This window comes from Schistocerca cancellata, chromosome 2 (genome assembly GCF_023864275.1).
Source record: "Schistocerca cancellata isolate TAMUIC-IGC-003103 chromosome 2, iqSchCanc2.1, whole genome shotgun sequence".
Classification (NCBI taxonomy): domain Eukaryota; kingdom Metazoa; phylum Arthropoda; class Insecta; order Orthoptera; family Acrididae; genus Schistocerca; species Schistocerca cancellata.
In genome coordinates, this window is record NC_064627.1 from 908,027,339 (window position 1) to 908,041,770 (window position 14,432).

The window sequence follows — 14,432 nt, forward strand, 5'->3', positions numbered from 1 at the left end:
AACCTGCTTGACTTTACTTTTGAATTTCGTTTTGAGAAGCTTATACCAACATTTGTGATAAACCAATAATACGAGTACTAAAATGCAATGTGGCTTCTGCTTTCATTTATTCATTCAACCATCGCACAGAAGATCAAATTTGCAAGAATGTTTTATACCATTCAGATCCCAACATGGAGGTAAGTGTGCATAATAAGAAATATGATGTATATATGAAGGCTGCACGGGAATAACGATCAAGGTCCATAATAATTTAAAACTTAGTTCTTAATGCCATATCATAGAGAAGTGGAAGTACAGTACTATAACTTGGCAAGGTTTGTTTTTTGCAAAAACGATCAAGACGCTCTGAAGCCTGTACTGAAACAAAGCAAAAAAGGCATAAAATAGTTCCAACTGCGCACCCAAAGTAGGCTGAACAAGGAGGTTTACTCGATAAGTTACTTTTGCCGAGATTGTGCAGGAAGTCTTTTCTTAAGTGTAATGAAGACATTAGAAATGTCGGAGAATGAGGATGAACATTCGGCTCCCGTGCAGAATAAAAGTACAAAGAACAGAAAAGTACTGGGGGGCGTAGATCCAAAAGATTACAAGCCATAAGTCAGATTACACGTGGCGATTGTAAGTGTTTATAATGAAATGTTTTCAGAATGTTCCATTTACAGAAACGAATAGATTAATGAGGGAATTCAGTCAAAGGAATTCCTATCATACAAAAAATTCACATTGCTGAACTTATCAGCGTAAATCCTGTGATGCGAAGAAGACCAAACAAAAGTCCATGTGAAGCAACATATCATATTTCCTATGTCTGTAAGGTGCGTATTAATAGACAAAGACAGGATGTTTAGGTACGTCGACCACCATTGTTGGCATTGCATGGTATTACTAACAGACGTCTTATTACTCTTAAAAAGGCACTGGCTACTATTGGGAAACCACATATGAAGACCAGAGGGAAATATAAAACTGGGCCAAACAAAGGAGAACCCGTATCTAAACTGTATCACCGTAAATAGTTACCCATAGGCCGGGAATCGCATTATAGCATTCTTGATAGCAAAATATTACAGAAGAACTTAATATTTGAAAGTTAGACGTGTTATATTCAGAGGAAAATCTTCCAAACGCTTTATCAGACGAACAAAATCAACTGATTCAAAGTAAGTTTTGGGTACTCCAGCACTGAAACGTTCAGTGTGTGACAAATTTAGAGCCGACTATCCTATACTTGATTTACAGATAAACATCAAGAAAGACGCAACTCAGATACAAACTTTTAATAAGTAGAAACAACATCTAGCTACTTAAAATGAACTAAATAAGAGGAAAGCAGGCAGGTTTCACGAGATTAAATGTTCCGATGTTTGATGCCCAGAAAATCTGTGATTATGAAAGTAATCCGCATGGATTACAAGAAAAATCTTCCGCTTCCTAATATTTCAACAAATGAAGCATACTACCGCAGGCAGCTATCATTTTATTCATACAATACTCACTTGCTTTCTTCTGCGAAATCCGTATTTTATACTTATGATGAAACACTTGCCAACAAAGGATCCACCGAGCGACGCGGCGCTGTGGTTAGCATACTGGACTCGCATTCGAGAGAACGACGGTGCAAAACCCGTGCCCGACCATCCCCCATTTAGGTTTTCTGTGATTTCCCTAAATCGCTTCAGGCAAATGCCGGGATGATTCCTCTGAAAAGGCACGGCCGACTTCCATCCCCATCCTTCCCTAATCCGAAGGAACCGATGATCTAGCTGTTTGATCCACTCCCCCAAATCAACCAACCAACCAACAAAGAACCTGATGAAGTGTGTTCGAAGTTGTGATATTTCTGTTCCGAAATTTTTCGTGAGTCTATGCGTGAACGCAAGTGTATTCTGTGAGAAGGTAATGTTTTGGGTCAACTAAGATGGCTTCAAGGTTTTGACGTCATGCCAATTCCGCTTTTTGTACCTCCATGGCTCCTGTACTATGCAAATTTCACTGCAGTAGAGTCTCTTGCGTGATCATTTGCCTCCATCAAACGTGTTTATCCACTACGAGCTGTTTGTGAAGTCGGCGTTCATTTGTTGAGTGGCACGATTAGTCTCAGAGTCTCTGTATGAAACTTTCAGGTTTTCTGAAAGTGACTTACGTCGAGGCCTTCGTAGCAGTCGGCTATACAACAGGATCCATTTATTATTTTAACATTTAATAATTTCGTGATTTGTGGGGAAAGGAATGAAGATCACAATCTGAGCCAAGTAGGTCATTGCCGATGCTTTGTCTGTAAGAAGAGGCATAAAAGCATTTCATAAGCCAGGTAATGAACTTGCTGGTAGGCAATTTTGTCACTGAGCTCCATGTAAATGCTGATTTATGCCCATATGCAAAGAAAGTGTTCCCATTGTTAACTGTTCCTAAAATATAGTCAGACAGTATTTAATAAAATTCCATTGGTCCATAACTTTCATTTTATAAGAGAGTGTTTTAATCAGGGCATCTTCTGTACAAAATCTTACAATAAATGAGGATCTTATTAGTCTATTGTACACAGCATACCGTTTCGCAGGCACTTGCTGCTCGCCATGCTTCTGCCACACGATTGGAAAAATTACCAGCTTTTCTCTCTAACTTTACAAAAGTATGGTATGACTACTAGACTTCCCATATCATGATTTGGCACAACTGAACAACATCGTGCTATAACGAACGAAACACAATAAATGTGTTTCAGTAAAACTGCGGTAGATCTCGTAAATCATTAATATTACGAAAAAAGTTATGATAAAGTATACGAGTAACATATAAAAGAAAAAGTTCTCAACTGCTGCGAGGAAATCCTGTACAGAATAGGAGAGTGCAATGAGGAAACTTCCAATTTAGAGTTTGAATATTTGGGATATATCACACAGTATTTTCAGTTCTTCTGGAGGCCTATTAAAAATTAAAACTGTCAAATAATGCACATCTTTTTATACATTGTTTAAGGTGGTGTTGTCCAAGTGCATATCATTTCTCCGTCTAATGTTCACTGAATGAATGTTGCAGTTCCTTCTGAATGAATCAAAGTTGACAGCAGTAAATCCCGTATATATAATCTGGTTTTGTAGGGTTAGAATTCCGAGACATCTGAACAATGGTCTGCATCAAGTTAACAAAGTGACGCCAGAGATCAGTCTGACCGCCTTTTTCTGAGCTAAGAACGTTCTTGGTGGCTGCACAGAGTTGTCCCAAAATACACTGCTCAAAACAATGACTCTTCGTCCGGACAGGCCTCGGAAGTCCCTCCGGTACCGTGTCATCCTCAACCGATAGAGGTCACTGGATGTGCATATGGAAGGGCATGTGATCAACACACCACTCTACGTTGTCAGTTTTCGTGACCGAAGCCGCTACGTGTCAATCAGGTAGCTGCTCAGTTGGCCTCACAAGGGTTGAGTGCACCCCACTTGCCAATAGGGTTTGGCATACTCGGACGGTCACCCGTCCAAGCGCTAACCAAGCCCGACATTCGGTGATCTGGCGGGAACTGGTGTTACTACCAAAACAGATAGACGAGAATTTTATAGAGTCTGCCATGTATATAGTCCGCGATTAAGATACATACAGTTGCTTTTAGTCTTCCGACGTGTTTTTATAATGAGAACAATCCTCTTCGAAACATTTGAAAATATGGCTTACTAGCAGTATTCAGATGTGTCGCGCTATGCCTAAGAAGTGAAGTGGACTAGTAGTATCTCACTCGACCATCTAGTAAGTGTCTGTACTCTTTGTGTATGTTTCATCAGTCAGCATGAGGCATCTGACTGAGGCAGAACGTGTTCGTTCAATGACACTACTGCACCAAGGTTGAACTATTTGTGCAGTGTCTACATAACTTAATGTATCTGTTGTTGGGAGGGTCTGAAAATGATTTCGTGAAACTGGCAAACCCACAGGAAAATCAGAAAAAGTAAGAAAATGGAAAATACCAGCCAGAGATGACCGATATGTGGTTAATTGTTCTCTCCACCGGTGCACTGAAACTCATCTGTGAGGAGCAACTGGTTGCAGTGACAATGAGCAAACAGTACGTGACGGACTCCGAGAGGCTGGTTTAAGACGAAGAAGACCTCACTATGTCCCTCGATTAACTCCTAGGCATATGAGAGATCGACTTCGATTTGCCGAGGAACATAAACACTGGCGTCTGCTTCACAGGCACAATGCATTGTTTACGGACGATTCCCGCTTTCGTCTAACACGTTGCTATGGACATATAAGTGTATATCGTCGTCCTAGTGGACGCTGTAATCAGATAGTTGTCCAGGAAATGGACAGATTTGACTGCGGATCAGTCATAGTATGGGATGGGATTACAATTGATAGCCGATCAGACCTCCAGATACTCAGAGGCTGACTTAATGCTCAGAGAGATTGAAACTTCCTGGCAGATTAAAACTGTGTGCCGGGCCGAGACTCGAACTCGGGACCTTTGCCTTTCGCGGGCTAGTGCTCTACCAACTGAGCTACCCAAGCACGACTCACGCCCCGTCCTCACAGCTCCACTTCTGCCAGAGAGATTGTATTGAGTCATATTAAGCCCACTACGGTTGTAATGGGTGTCCAGTATATCTTGTAGGAAAATGCGACGGCACATTCACCAGCAGCCATCATGGGAACGTTACAGGACAACGCGATTCAAATATTAAACTGCCCTGTTTATAGTCCTGAACTCAGTCCTGTTGAGCATTTGTGGGATACGCTTGACATATAAGTTCGGGGCCGTCCTGCAGCACCCCAAACTCTTTAACAACTTACAGAGGCCGTTACTGAGGAGAGGGAAAAAACTTCACAAGAAAATGTTCGCAGACTTGTCAGCAACATGCCTCGAAAATGTGAGGCAGTCACAGGGGCACGTGGAGGACTTACCAGATATTAAAATGTTTCTTTTTCTACCTTATGTGAATTAAGTGAAGAACTTTCCACTTAAGTTTACGACATAGTGTTGAATTTCTTATCATGGCACTATCATGTGTGGTAAGAAGAGGAATGGATGTGTACATTTCTGTTAAATAAAGGTTTCATTTTCCAGAACAAAACTTTATTTCATTCCAAACACCTGCGAAAAAATAATGCACATGCTTAAAATGTAGTCCCTCTAATTTTTCTGAGCAGTGTATAACACCATACGAGATAAGAGAGTGAAAGTAGGCAAAGTGAACAAGCCTTCGCGATCCAGTGTCAGAGACAGTGGAGATCATCCTTATAGTGAAGATAGTAGCACTAGGAATTAAAAGTAGTCAACTGCAATGACTATTTGACAACCCTCGGCCGGCCGCTGTGGCCGAGTGGTTCTAGGCACTTCAGTCTGGAACCGCGCTGCTGCTACGGTCGCAGGTTCGAATCCTGCCTCGGGCATGGATTTGTGTGACGTCCTTAGGTTAGTTAGGTTTAAGTAGTTATAAGTCTAGGGGACTGATGACCTCAGATGTTAAGTCCCATAGTGCTTAGAGCCATTTGAACAACCCTCGGGTTGCTGACTACCCTATTACGTGTATCATTTATATTACGTTCCACATCTTTCACGATAACATTTCTGTCATCTGTAAAGGGAAAAATTTTTCGTCATCTCTCATGTTTAGTAGAAGATCATTCATATACATCGAGAAAATGTACCCAGAACAGAACCCTGTGATATCCCACCCCCTTTAGAAGACCCCAGTCACATACCTCTCCATACTTGCTCTCAGTGGAGGACAACCCGCTGCTTTCTATTTTCCAGATATGAAGCGAGTCATTGTTGAGCTCTTTCCCTAATCGCATAATGTTGCAACTAATGCAAAAGCATTGCGTGGTCCACACATTCAAATGCCTCTGTTAAACCAATTAAAGTACCTATTGCATTCTACCAATTGTTTAGCCCTGCTAGTGCCTCACAGACAGACTTGTGTGTGAAATCTTATGGGACTTCACTGCTAAGGTCATCAGTCCCTAAGCTTACACACTACTTAACCTAAATTATCCTAAGGATAAACACACACACCCATGCCCGAGGGAGCACCCGAACCTCCGCCGGGACCACAGACAAAAGAACTAGATTTTCTGTGGATTCTCCTTTCTTGAAGCCAAACTGCGAGGAGGACAACAAATAATGTCTATTGAGTTGTGCCACCACTTTCCTATCCACTTCTTTCTCAAAAATGTTTGAAAACACTGTCTACATTACCTGTGCAGCTCTTGTTTCAGTCTATCAGGAAACCGAACACACCTAGAAGACAAATTGCACAGGTTCATGACCGGAGAAATAATCCGCAGTGAACTTATAATACTGTTGTATGTATTTCACGGTACAATAAGCAACCCAGGAAAAAATTACTTCAACTGGAAACACGACGTAGAGTTTGATCCGATGACGGCATATGGCACTTGGGGGAGAGTGGATGTACTAATAATGGTCTACCCTTTAATACGGAATGCTCACAGCCTGAAGGCTCAGTGTGGTGCAAAAGTGGAAAAGTGTGTAGCAAGCAGCCAACCAAGTCATAGAGACGCACCCGTGCTTCCTACAGCCAACAGAGCGAGTTTGAAAGGGATCAAACTGCGGCCTTCTGAGTGGCGGAATAGTTCTTTCGGAGAACTGTCGCATAAACTGGACGTTCTGCGCCAGTTCTGCAACGATGACACTGGTATAGGTGGCCACGCGAGCATTCTCACACCCGGACGAGGTTCTGGATGCTCATGCAGCCCAGACATCGCCAGGATCGTTGTACTGTAAGGACAGAAGTGGCAGGTCGTATGGCTACGATAGCACAGAAAGTGAGGTCTTGTGAGTCCTGACGTGTCAACACGAACTGTTGTGAACTGGCTGTTGGCAGTGAGACTACGGGCACGCACACCTCCAGCCCGACTTCCATTCACGCCACAGTATCGACGATCGCCGCTCGACTGGTGCCATCAGAGGATCATTTGGGAGATGGAATAGCGCACCACCATCTTCAGCTATGAAAGCAGATGCTGCCTGCACGCAAGTGATGGTCGTCAGTGCTTACGACGTAGACCTGGTGAGTGCTGTCTCGTGGAATGCATCCGTCCAAAACAAATTGGCCCATCTCCAGGCCTTATGGTCTGGGGCCTCGCTGCCCTTTGCTTTTTCTGGAGAGGACGCTCGGTACGTGCAGAATATTGTTAGACCCTGTTTTGTCATTCTTGCAGCAGGAAAGTGATGAGCTGTTCTAACAGGAGAATGTTCGACCACACCGTGCCCGCAGAACTCAATGCGCTCTGCAAGACATGTAGCAACTTCCTTGCTCCGCACGATATCTGGACTTATCTTCAATCGAGCACATGTGGGACTGGACGAAAGTGACGCTTCTGACTCGTCAACAAGTAACTCTTACAGAACTACGTGAAAAGGTTGAGCAGGCGTGGCTTAACATATCCCAGGACGGTATTCGCCATCTGTACGATCGACAGGATGCCACGTCAGCGCCTGTACTGCCACCCGTGGATGCTACATCACATACGAATTGAGTCAGTACCTGGTGCCTTAGCACCACTTGTGCTGTTGATCTGTCAATGTAATCATTTCATGTACTCCATATGCACCGTTACGACAATAAGTCTTGAGTGAAGTAGAAACCTCTAAAAGGGTGTAGTAACATTTTCCGGTATTCTATAACTTAAATTTCACTTCGTAATCTCACTAGACATTCTATCATACCTATGGAAGTAATTTTTCTTTACTGATGCAATAACTGAATCAGCTTCCTCTTTGCTTGTTTCCTGTAGCTGCATACTATATAGTTGGCATCAAACATTTCAAACAGTATCAATAAAATTTTGTTTGGACTTGCTGACCTTTGATAAGAAACGGTTATTGAATATTTTGCACAACTCCGGTGAATCTCCAACAGGTTCATTTTCACTTGAAAGAAATTTAATTTGATGAGCATGTATATTCTGCCGTGTTACCTCTTTTACATTTGACCATTTAGTTTTAACTTTGGTCTGAGAGCTTTCCATTCTCTCGGTGTAAACCATCGTTTTAGGCTTTTTGATGAGGTTTCTCAGCACTTTGTAGCATTTTCTTTAGTGAAATTGTGTTACGGGGGTCTAAATGTCCTTCCTATTATGAAACTAAACCAAACTTCGTCCGAACAGGCCTTGAAGACCCAACGGTACGAACGACCGCTGTCTTATCCTCAGCCCACATGCTTCACTGGATGCGGATATGGAAGGGCATGTGGTCAAATGGTTCAAAGGGCTCTGAGCACTATGGTACTTAACATCGGAGGTCATCAGTCCCCTAGAACCTAGAACTATTTAAACCTAACTAACCTAAGGACATCACACACATCCATGCCCGAGGCAGGATTCGAACCTGCGACTGTAGCGGTCGCTCGGTTCCAGACTGAAACGCCTAGAACCGCTCGGCCACAACGGCCGACGGCATGTGGTCAGTATACCGCTCTCCCGGCCGTTGTCAGTTTTCGTGACTGGAGCCACTACCGCCCCATCAAGTAGTTCCTCAATTGGACGCACAAGGGCAGAGTGCACCCCACTTGTCAACAGCGTTTGGTAGATCAGACTGTCACCCATCCAATTGCTAGCCAATCCCAACAGCGCTTAACTTGGCTCCTGTGATGAAATAGCTCCCGTTTACACCTACAAGATGTTGTAATACAGTTAGTTATCCAAATCTGTCACTCATTAGTAGTGCATATCTACCTGCAATTTTTTAATTGGAAAGAGCTGTCATCGAAAGTGATTAAGTTCTGAAGAACTGTATTTAATTTGTTGTTCAAGTTATCTATATTGTAGACTTCTTGCCAAGTTTGTTCTTCGACAGTAGCTTTAAACATCGCTACTACCACTGAAGTCATATCTTTACATATGTTGTTTACTACTTCGTGTTATGACTCCACCCTCATTCCTTTAACCTTAGTATGTGGGTATCATGATTTGACAGGCCACTATCAACTTTTCGCAAATTGTGCGCATCAAATAAAAAGCAATCTAGGAACATGATGATATTACTGTTTCCCTGAACTCTTGTTAAAAAGTAGAGATCTGGACAACGCGTGGGCCATGGCAACAGTCGAACGCTCCCGGTATCGAGGTAGGTCAGGATATCAGGGCACAATACTGTCTGACATAATCTTGTTGAAAGATAACGTATGGAAACTTCTAACACAGGGTACAGCCTCTGACACTAACACATCAGAAATGCAACACTCTCTGTTCAAATCAATGGCTGTGCGACCCAGAGGTGATCCTGCCGTGTACCCGATGTCGTCCTATGCCATCACGCCAGACCCAAAGAAGTAACGTTAGCCCTTCTCGGAGCCCCCAGACACGGAAACCTCCATTATGATTCTGTGTGCCGAACCGAGATTTGTGTGAAAATACCACGTGGACCAGCAGTGTTGCTGAGCACACCACAGGTGGCGCGTCTCTATCCGTTGCCGTATCAACAAAATCTGCAACAATAGTCACCGTGCTGACAGTCCATGGTGCTCCAGTCATCGTCGCTATGCCCCTGTGTATACTTGTCTTACTGCAAACAAGGCCATATCCTGACTAAAGGCATGTGACGTGTCTGTACGATCTGGCATGGTCGAGGCAACAACATCTGTTGTGTCCTTACGGGCGGGTTGGTCTCATGGGGTCTGTGAGATGCCGCATAGTGTACGGCCCTCCTGAACGCAGCGACTCCATATTCGCATGGCAGTCGTTGGATACTGACCAACGTGAGTATTAATACCGCAAAACAATGAAGCGCAGCCTGTATACGCCAGGATCCTAAGGCTGTCAAATTTCGAGGCATTCCGATAGATGTTACTTCTTCTTGCATCAGGCATAGCACAATGTTTTAAAAAGCAACCCATGGTTTTTTAAAGAACGTCATATTCGCCGTTAACTGTACGAATTAATTATTTCACAACTGCAATTTGGGCCATTTTTTAGAAGTACTGGGAAAGATTTTGCTTCAGCACACGTCAGACATTAAAATCCCCGACGTGTGTACAAGTCATCTGATGTTACTGTATTTCTACGGTGCAACGGCTTATTCTTGATCATGACACGTATACGTCTCGGAGCATTTTAAAGTATGACATGTGCTGAATCAAAATCTTTTGCAGTACCACTTGAAACTAGCCCAAAATCTGAAATTGCAATTGTGAAATAAACACAGTGATCAACCGCAACGTAATGACCACCTACTTAATAGCGGGTATGTCCACCTTTGTCGCGTATGACAGTGGCGACCTGCTGTCATATCATGGATGCAACAAGGCCTTCGTAGGTAGCTGGAGAGAGTTGGTACCACATTTGCGCACAGAAGTCACGTAATTCCCTTGAATTCCTGGGAGGGGGGCGATGAGCTCTGACGCCACGTTCACTCACATCCCAGATGTATTCGACCGGGTTCAGATCTGGCGAAGTGGAGTCCATGACACCAATTGGAATTCGCCACCGTGTTCCTCGAATCTAACCACATTCCTTGGCTTGTGATACGGCGCATTGTCCTGTTGAGAAATGTCATTGCCGTGGGGAAACACGATCGTCATGAAGGGGTGTATGTTGCCAACAACCAATGTACAAATACTCCTTGGCCGTCTTGATGCCTAGCACGAGCTCCACTCGATCCATGGATGCCCACGTGAAAGCACAATGCAGCCGCCGCCAGCTAGTCTCCGTCTCGCAGTACAGGTGCCAAGGTGCTGTTTCCCTGGAAGACAGCGGTTTCGCGCCCTCCTATCGACATGATGAAGAAGGTATCGGGAGTCATCAGGCCATGCGCCACTACCACTGCCACTGCGCCAACGCCTGCGCCAGTGCCGGTGGCCACTTGCCCATTTCAGCCGTAGGTACCGATGTTGTAGTGTTAACATTGGCACATGCATGGGTCGTCGACTGCTGAGGACCATTGTTAAGATTGTTCGGTGCACTGTGTGTTCAGACACACTAGTATTGCGCTCAGCATTAAAGTCTGATGTTAGGTCCGCCACAGCTCGCTGCCCTGTCCTGTTTTTTTTTCAATCTGCCCTGCCTACGACGTCCGACATCTGCAATAAGTGGCAGCCGCTCAACCCCACGACGTCTGAATGTAGGGTCATCACAATCTGCCCACGGTCAAATTCAGATTGATCGCGCGCCTTCCCCATTCTACTCAGAGACAGCACGTTCGCCGATACTATGCACCTTGCTTGGGTCTGACTAGCAGTAATTCCTCGTCAAGTGACGCTGCTATCGCTTGGGCGGGTTTATATCGATAGTAGGTAGGTAGTCCTAATGTTCTGGCTGATCACTGTAAGTTCTACTGTCAATGGCGACGTCCTTTAAAAAATTCTATATGAGAGTGAACCTCGACCATGAGAAATTAACCAATGTTAGATGCTATTTGTGAAGCGAAACTTGCTGCGTAATCTTTCCTTATAATCACAGTGTAACTAGCGATAATACTACCTACTTCACCGATCGAGGTGACGCAGTGGTTAGCACATTGGACTCGCATTGCGGAGGACGACGGTTCAACCCCGCTCTGGTGACTCTGATTTAAGTTTCTTGTGATTTCCCTAAATAACTCCAGGAAAATGCCAGGACGGTTCCTTTGAAAGGGCTTGGCCGACTTCTTTCCCCAAACTTCCCTAATACGATGGGACGGATGACCTCGCTGTTCAGACCCATCCCCCATATCAACCAACCAACTACCTACTTTCTTCTTTTGATGTTCAACCCTGAGGTTGGTTTGCAGGAGAGCTCCATTAATGTCTTCTGTCTGCTTTCCTTTTCATTTCCACGTATGTGTTACATCCGACGTCATTCATGATCAGTTGCATGTATGATATCCTTGGTCGCCCCCGCCGATTCCTTCCGTCAACACCTCCTTCTGCTATTGTTCCAACGATGTTGTTGTGTCGTAGGATGTGCCCTACAAGTTTGTCACTTCTTTTTTGGATGTGCCTCCACAGACACCTGGTTTCCTGTACTCAAGCACCTCTTCATTAGTTACTTTGTCTCTCCAGCTGATCTTCATCATCCTTCTGTAGCACCACATCTCCAGGGCCTCTATCCTTCTTTCCTTTTCTCTCCCCATTATCCAATTTTCACATCCATATTGGGCCACACTCCAAACGAAAGCTTCATGATACGTTTCCTTATTTTCAGACTGATGTCCTTGTTCGTAAGTTTCTCCTCCGATTAAATGCAATTTTGCCCTTTTGTAATCAGCTCTCAATTTCTTTCCGGCTTCTATCATCCCTTGTGATTTAGCTTCCCAGGTAAGTAAATTCCTCTATCACTTCCAGCTCCTCTCTTCCAATTCTCATTCTCACAGGTTTATATTCTGCTCCTGTACTGCAAACCATCACTTTAGTCTTTTTCTTGTTTATTCTCATTCCACACTGATTGCATAGAATCCTTTCCATTGTTCTGAGGACTTCCTCTAGATCTTCTTTTGTCTCCGTGACGATAGCAATATCATCTGTATAATGTAGCATGTCTATATTCTGCCCATTAATTTTGATCCCCACCTCAGTAGTTTCTCGAACTTAGACTATATCTTCCTGGATGTAAGCATTGAATTAAGGGGAGATATAGCACATCCTTGCCTTACCCCTTTTCTAATATTTGCTTCTTGTTCCTGGTGACAGTTCCTAATCACTGCCACCTCATTCTTATAGAAACTGAGTATCGCACGGATGTTTTTGTACTTCATTCCACTTCTCCTCACCGCTCTAAACATCTCTTGCCAGATAACGTTATCAAATGCCTTTTACAGGTCTACAAAGGCAATATAAATTGGTTTATTTTTCTGTAATTGCTTTTCGCTAAGGAGTCTCAGTTCCAGAATCGCTTCTCTTGTTCGCAATTCCCTACTGAAATCAAACTGATCTTCACTCAGCATATCCTGCACCTTCTCTTCAGTTCTCTTCAGAATTATTTTTATGATAATTTTTGGCGTATGTGATATTAGGCTTAAAGTTCGGTACTGTTCACATTTTGTAGCTGCTGCCTTCTTTGGTATAGGAACAGTGATGCATATCTGGAAGTCTGTCGGTATCTCTCCTGTGTTATAGATGGACTTAATAAGTTTAAGCAGCATTGTTTTCATGCTGTCACCAGCATTCTTTATTAGTTCTGCAGGGATGTCATCAATACCCTTTACGTTGTTGTCCCGTAGATCCTTTAGAGCTTTGTCATAATGTTCTTGCAGAATGTCATCTTCGTCTACTTGCTCTTCTCTTCCTATTACTTCCTCCGAAAGCGGTGTTCAGGCATACAACTCCTCTAAGTATTCTTACCATTTCTTCACCATGTCTTCACCATACAGCATTTTCCCCTCTTTATTTTCTATTGTGCCTGAGAGTGTTGTTTTACGTTTGTTAAAAAATTTATTTGCTGTTCTGTAGGCTAAATCAGTTCTTCCGTTTCGCATATTTTCTTCCACTTCCCTGCACATCTCCTAAACAAAATTTTCTTTTGCTTTCCTAGCTTCTCTATTGAATAAACTCCTTAGTCTTCTGTATTCAGATTTTCCTTGCTCATCAGTTGCATTTTTGTATAATCTCCTGTTTTCTATAAGTTCAATACTATCTGCTGCAATCCATTTCCTCTAGTTTTCGATTTTAGTTTTTCCAAATATCTTTTCTGCTGCTTTTTATACACCAGATTTAATTTGATCCCAGTCTCCATTTACTCCATCATTTTGAAAATTTTTAGCTACGTTGTGTGTTTCGTGAGCATAGTGCATTTCCAGTCCCTCATTTTCCAGTTTTTCTAGTTCCCACTTAAGTTTTACTGGCTTCTTCTTCAAACATTTGAATCTGAGTGAACTTTTCCTCAGGACCAGGTAATGGTCACTGCCTATGTCTGTAGATGGATAGCTCCTGCTTTGTTTTACCTGGTTCCTAAAACGTGCTTTCACTAGAATGTAATCAATCTGTTGTCTCCTCAGGTCTCCAGGGTCCTTCCATGTGCATCTTCTTCGTTTGTGATGTTGAAAACGTGTGTTTGCAACAACTAATTGGTGCCTCGAGCAGAACTCAATTAGTCGATCTCCTCTTTCATTTTTTCTTCCAAGTCCATATTTGCCAACAGTTCCTTCCTCTGGTTGTTCATCCACAATCGCATTCCAGTCCCCCATGGCAATCAGGTTTTCATCTCCCTTAACATTTCTCATCGCATTACTTATTTCTTCGTATATCTCATCAACGACTGCATCTTCTTCTTTGGATGTTGGCATGTATGTTTGTATTATCATAGTGTCCTTTGGTTTAGTTTCAAGTTTGAATAGTATTATTCGAGAGCTATATTGCACATATCCCTTGACAGGTGAGCCATAGCTTTTCCTAAAAATTATTCCAACTTCTCCCATTCCTGGTCTAACTTGCTCAGTTCCAGTATGAATGACTCTGTATTCTTCAGACCATAAATCATCTGACTGGGGCCGT

General features: G+C 43.2%; 1 protein-coding gene across 1 annotated transcript in view; it reads right to left on the minus strand.

Annotated features, from left to right (window-relative positions):
- LOC126159823 (sialin-like) overlaps positions 1-14,432 on the minus strand; it is a 425,200-nt gene that overhangs the window by 172,388 nt on the left and 238,380 nt on the right. The gene's annotated exons all lie outside the window — the stretch shown is intronic.